The following is a 7,500-nucleotide window of genomic DNA, read 5'->3' as shown; positions in this document are numbered from 1 at the left end:
TAATGTTTACAATTGGAATTGCTCAATCTTTTTCCAATGAAAGCGTTTGTATTCCAGAAAAATAAATTCCAAAAACGCTTATTTTGGCTTTCAAATTTCATGGGCGCCGCCATCTTGAATAATTGTGACGTAACTTGGTTGCCCTATTGCTCTGATACAAAGAGGGTTATTACTTGGTGTTACGGTGCACGAATTTATGCTAATTAGTATATGCCAATGTCTATATCACATAATGATAGTATCATGGAGTCATGGTTTCATAGGTTATGCTATGTCATGTAATGATAGTATCATAGGGTTCATGGTGTCAATGGTTTCATGGGTTTTCGTGGTGTCAATGGTTTTATGGTTTCATTGGGTTCGTGGTTTCATGGTTTCATGGTTTCATAGTTTCATAGTTTCATGTGTTTCGTGGTTTCATAGGTTTCGTGGTGTTAACGGTTTCATGGTTTCATTGGTTTCATGGTGTCAATGGTCTTATGGTTTCTTAGGTTTCGAGGTGTCAATGGTTTCAAGGTTTCATAGGTTTCGGGGTGTCAATGGTTTCATGGTTTCATAGGTATCGCAGTGTCCATGGTTTAAAGGTTTCATAAGTTTCGTAGTGTCAATGGTTTCATGGTTTCATAGGTTTCGTGGTTTCATGGTTTCATGTGTTTCGTGGTTTCATAAGTTTCGTGGTGTCAATAGTTTCATGTGTTTTGCGGTTTCATAGGGTTTGTGGTGTCAATGGTTTCATGGTTTCATAGGTTTCATGTTGTCAATGGTTACATGGTTTCATAGGTTTCCTGGTTTCATGGTTTCACAGTTTCACGTGTTTCGAGGTTTCTTAGGTTTCGCGGTGTCAATGGTTTCATGGTTTTATAGGTTTTAAGGTGTCAATGGTTTCATGGTTTAATATTTTTGGTGGTGTCAATGGTGTCATAGTTTCATGTGTTTCGTGGTTTCATAGGTTTCGGGGTGTCAATGGGTTCATGGTTTCATAAGTTTCGCGGTGTCAATGGTTTGACGGTTTCATAAGTTTCGTAGTGTCAATGGTTTCATGGTTTCATAGGTTTGGTGGTTTCATAGTTTCATAGTTTCATGTGTTTCGTGGTGTCATAGGTCTCGTGGTTTCACGGTTTCATGTGTTTCGTGGTTTCATATGTTTCGTGGTGTCAGTGGTTTCATGGTTTCAAGTGTTTCGCGGTTTCATATGGTTCGTGGTGTCAATGGTTTCATGGTTTCATAGGTTTTATGGTGTCAATGGTTTCGTGGTCTCACAGGTTTCGTATTCGAGGCTTTAAAGGGTTTCGTGGTGTTAATGGTTTCATGGTTTCATAGGTTTCGTGGTGTCAATGGTTTCGTGGTTTCATAGGATTCGTGGTGTCAATGGTTTCATTGTTTCATAGGTTTCATGGTGTCAATGGTTTCATGGTTTGATAGGTTTGGTGGTTTCATAGTTTCATAGTTTCATGTGTTTCGTGGTTTCATAGGTTTCATGGTGTCAATGGTTTTATACTTTTCGTGCTCTCAATGGTCTTATGGTTTCTTAGGTTTTGCGGTGTCAATGGTTTCAAGGTTTCATAGGTTTCGGAGTGTCAATGGTTTCAAGGTTTCATAGGTTTCGCGGTGTCAATGGTTCCACGGTTTCATAAGTTTTGTAGTGTCAATGGTTTTATGGTTTCATAGGTTTCGTGGTTTAACGGTTTCAAAATTTCATGTGTCTCGTGGTTTCTTAGGTTTGTGGTGTCAATGGTTTCAGGGTTTAATGTGTTTCGCGGTTTCATAGGGTTCGCGGTGTCGATGGTTTCATGGTTTTATAGGTTTCATGGTGTCAATGGTTACATGGTTTCATAGGTTTCTTGGTTTCATGGTTTCATAGTTTCATGTGTTTCGTGGTTTCATAGGATTCGTGGTGTCAATGGTTTCATGGTTTCATAGGTTTCATGGTGTCAATGGTTTCATGGTTTTATGGTTTCATAGTTTCATGTGTTTCGTGGTTTCATAGCATTCGTGGTGTCAATGGTTTTATGGTTTCATATGATTCGTGGTGTCAATGGTTTCATGGTTTCATAGGTTTCGTGGTGTCAATGGTTTCATGGTTTCACTTGTTTAGTGGTTTTGTTGCTTTCATGGTTTCATAGCTTTCGTATTGGAGGGTTTCAAGGGTTTCGTGGTGTTAATGGTTTCATAGCTTCATGGCTTCATGGTTTCATGGGTTTTGTGGTGTCGATAGTTTCATAGATTTCATGGTGTCAATGTTTTCATGGTTTCATGGTTTCATAGTTTCATGTGTTTAGTGGTTTCATAGGATTCGTGGTGTCAACGGTTTCATGGTTTTGTAGGTTTCATGGTGTCAATGGTTTCAAAGGTTTCATTGTTTCATAGTTTTATAGGTTTCGTGCTGTCAATGCTTTTGTGGTTTCATGTGTTTCGTAGTTTTTATGGTTTCATGGGTTCATAGGTTTCGTGATGTCAATGGTTTCATGGTTTCATAGGTTTCGTGCTGTCAATGGTTTCATGGTTTCATAGGTTTCGTGGTGTCAATGGTTCGATAGTTTCATAGGTTTCGCGGTATAAATGGTTTCAAAGTTTCATAGGTTTCATGTTTTCTTGGATTCATGGATTTCGTGGTGTCGATGGTTTCATTAATTTCACGGTGTCAATGTTTTTATGGTTTTATGGGTTTCATGGAGTCATGGGTTTTATGGTTTGATAGGTTTCGTGGTGCCAATGGTGTTACAGTTTCATAGGTTTCATGGTGTCGATGGTTTCATGGTTTCGTGGTGTCAGTGGTTTCATGGTTTCTTAGGTTTCGTGGTTTTAATGGTTTCCTAGTTTCATGTGTTTCGTGGTTTCATAGGTTTTGTGGTGTCAATGGTTTCATGGTTTCACAAGACCCCACCAGCTTGTAAGCTTTAAATCCAATCGTGTGTAAATAAAGGTCTTATGTTATGTTATGTTATGTTTCAAAGGTTTCGCGGTGTCAGTCCTGACGGAATCTTTAACAAAACTCTTCCATTTCTTTTACCCAAAAAGTGCTTTGATCACCACAAAAAGCATGCAAACACCGTCATTGTTTGCACTCTGAAGCCAATAAGAAGGCTAGAATTTCTGATGCCCTATGCGGGTAACGTGTAACGTTAAAGTTCCGAGAAAATAGCTGGTCTTGTAAGAGGAGCAACTATAAAAACAGTATAACGCCAACCCGCGGACTGATGAGTATTGCGTGGAAAACCTATACCATGTCTTGCGTGATCACAAATTGGCGGTAACAGAACAGTCGCAAGACCGTTTAGGTAATTTAAAGGTATTACTACAGTGAGATCTACCAGATCTCTCCAGGTTCAAAGACTAACATCGTTAGAAAAAAACATGAACTTAAACAATCATTGTTTAAAGATCGTTGTGAATCAGTCACAACACATTCCTGTATAATTAATGTAGCTTCAGTAGAATCTGCAATATATTCTTCGAACTTTGGATCTGTAAATTCGTAAATCACTGTCCGTGAGAATTTAACATTCCGCCAAAAACATTAACGTGTTGGGCTCAGCGTGACAAAAATTTGCAGGAAACCGGGCGGAAACCATCACATTCCTTGACAAAATAATGGTACATTTAAAAGCGGTCATATAAGCGTTTTGCCAGATTAAATCACGAGCTTCTGGGAAAACTTTGCTCCGTTTCTCCTGACTAGAAATTTTATAGTTACATTTTAATTCCACCAGCTTTTGATAAGGTGGTCTGCCGGACTTTTCGATTTCACAAAGGCGGTTGTGAAAGACTCTTTTTCTTTACAGTTTAGTGGTACATTTGGTAGTTTTTGATTTTTCCAGAGCTCTCAGAGGGTATCTGTCATTCCATAGAATGTCAAAGGGCAAACCTTGGTGACAAGAAAGTACTTGGTTTTAACGATTTGATTCACCTGAGAAATGCCCATTTAATACCAACTTTTATAGAAGACCAGCTTGTCCATAACTCTAATCAAAGAACTATACCACAGACATTGTGTGACGAAGGACTCCACCGTTTCTATTGAACCTTGATAGCTTAATTCCTTGGTTTAAGTCCGTGGTCCGCGACCCATGACCTTGGAGGAATTCCATTCGCAAAAAAAAGGTAACGGCCTTTGTGCTCAAAGAAAGTCTTGAAAATCTTCCCTATACAAACCATTGACACCTCGAATCCTATGAAACCACGAAACACATGAAACTATGAAACCATGAAACCATGAAACCATTGACACCACGAAATCTATGAAACTATCGACACAACAAAACCCATGAAACCATGACGCCATGAGGCTATAAAACCATTAACACCACGAAACCATTGAAACCCTCGAATACGAAAGCTATGAAACCATGAAACCATTGACACCAAGAAACCTAAGAAACTATGAAACCATTGACACCACGAAACCTATGAAACCATGAAACCATTAACACCACGAAACCCTTGAAACCCTCGAATACGAAACCTGTGAAACCACGAAACCTATGAAACCATGAAACCATTAACACCACGAAACACTTGAAACCCTCGAATACGAAACCTGTGAAACCACGAAACCATTGACACCACGAAACCTATAAAACCATGAAACCATTGACACCACGAAACCTGGGAAACCATGAAACCATTGACACCACGAAACCTATGAAACCATGAAACCATTGACACCAAGAAACCTATGAAACCATGAAACCATTGACACCACGAAACCTATAAAACCATGAAACCATTGACACCAAGAAACCTATGAAACCATGAAACCATTGACACCACGAAACCTATGAAACGATGAAACCATTGACACCATGAAACCTATGAAACCATGAAACCATTGACACCACGAAACCTATGAAACCATGAAACCATTGACACCACGAAACCTATAAAACGATGAAACCATTGACACCATGAAACCTATGAAACCATGAAACCATTGACACCACGAAACCTATGAAACCATGAAACCATTGACACCACGAAACCTATGAAACCATGAAACCATTGACACCACGAAACCTATGAAACCATGAAACCATTGACACCACGAAACCTATGAAGCCATGAAACCATTGACACCAAGAAACCTATGAAACCATGAAACCATTGACACCACGAAACCTATGAAACTATGAAACCATTGACACCACGAAAACTATGAAACCATGAAACCATTGACACCAAGAAACCTATGAAACCATGAAACCATTGCCACCACGAAACCTATGAAGCCATGAAACTATTGACACCACGAAACCTATGAAGCCATGAAACCATTGACACCAAGAAACCTATGAAACCATGAAACCATTGACACCGCGAAACCTATGAAACTATGAAACCATTGACACCACGAAACCTATGAAACCATGAAACCATTGACACCAAGAAACCTATGAAACCATGAAACCATTGCCACCACGAAACCTATGAAGCCATGAAACCATTGACATCAAGAAAGCTATGAAGCCATGAAACTATTGACACCAAGAAACCTATGAAACCATGAAACCGTTGACACCACGAAACCTATGAAACCATGAAACCATTGACACCACGAAACTTATGAAACCATGAAACCATTGACACCAAGAAACCTATGAAACCATGAAACCATTGACACCACGAGACCTATGAAACCATGAAACCATTGACACCAAGAAACCTATGAAACCATGAAACCATTGACACCACGAAACCTATGAAACTATGAAACCATTGACACCATGAAACCTATGAAACCATGAAACCATTGACACCACGAAACCTATGAAACCATGAAACCATTGACACCACGAAACCTATGAAACTATGAAACCATTGATACCACGAATCCTATGAGACCACGAAACACATGAAACTATGAAACCATAAAACCATGAAACCATTGACACCATGAAACCTATGAAACCATGAAACCATTGACACCACGAAATCTATGAAACTATCGACACAAGAAAACCCATGAAACCATGACGCCATGAGGCTATAAAACCATTAACACCACGAAACCATTGAAACCCTCGAATACGAAAGCTATGAAACCATGAAACCATTGACACCATGAAACCTATGAAACCATGAAACCATTGACACCACGAAACCTATGAAACCATGAAACCATTGACACCACGAAACCTATGAAACTATGAAACCATTGACACCACGAATCCTATGAGACCACGAAACACATGAAACTATGAAACCATAAAACCATGAAACCATTGACACCATGAAACCTATGAAACCATGAAACCATTGACACCACGAAATGTATGAAACCATTGACACCGTGAAAGCTATGAAACCATGAAACCGTTAACACCACGAAACCTATGAAACCACGAAACACATGAAACTATGAAACCATGAAGCCACGAACCCAATGAAACCATAAAACCATTGACACCACGAAACCCATGAAACCATTGACACCATGAATCCTATGAAACCATAAAACTATTGACACCACGAACCCTATGATACTATCATTATATGACATAGCATAACCTATGAAACCATGACTCCATGATACTATCATTATATGACATATACTAATTAGCATAAATTCGTGCACCGTAACACCAAGTAACTACTACAAAGAGCGATTGTTCTGGAACAATAGGGCAACCAAGTTACGTCACAATTATTCAAGATGGCGGCGCCCGGGAAATTTGAAAACCAAAATAAGCGTTTTTGGAATTTATTTTTCTGGAATACAAACGCTTTCATTGGAAAAAGATTGAGCAATTCCAATTGTAAACATTATGTTCTGTGGTTTAAAGCTATTTTGTTGTTTTAGTGGAGGTTCCCTTTAAGGTGGCCGGGCACAACTTCCCGTTCCTTCTCGCAAGCCTTGCCACTTTAAATAGTTCATTTTCTATGCAAACCGGTTCATAAATAAACGAACAACAACCAGGTAAAGGGATTTCGTGAAGCTAAGCCCACGACAAAAATCTCTGGTTTTTAAAGCGCCTCTTTTCTCTCCCTTTTGCCATCGGGTCTTGCGTCTTGGACGAAAGTGTTTGTGCAAGGAAAAGGAATTTTTCCACTTTTTTTTCCGTACAACTTCCTCACTTATCCCTCGACATTTTGTTCTGTGCTCTTTGGGATCAGTTACCTTAAAGGTAAAAGGCATCGTCGGTTTTCAGTCGGATACCATTAATATTTTGTTGTTAATCGTCCTTACCATAAATATGTGTTCCTTCCTGTTTTTAAGAAACTTTCGCACATAAACCGGATCAAGAATACAATTTCATGAAATATCAACTTACTTTATTGCAAGGGCGTAGCCAGGGGGGGTCCTAGGGTGCCCGTGACCCCCCCCTCCCCCCCTTTGTAAGCCGTTTTTTACTCAAACAACCTACAATATTCAGGTTGCGAAAACGCGAGTACCCTCTGTTTGACACAGTGTGACCCCCCCTTAGAAAAATCCTGGCTACGCCCATGTATTGTCATGCTAATGACTCATAAGTAGAAACTGTGATAACAACGGAGGACAGAGTA

Source organism: Montipora foliosa, chromosome 2 (assembly GCF_036669935.1).
Source record: "Montipora foliosa isolate CH-2021 chromosome 2, ASM3666993v2, whole genome shotgun sequence".
NCBI lineage: Eukaryota > Metazoa > Cnidaria > Anthozoa > Scleractinia > Acroporidae > Montipora > Montipora foliosa.
The sequence above is the reverse complement of the archived record's forward strand: the minus strand, read 5'-3'. Positions refer to the sequence as shown.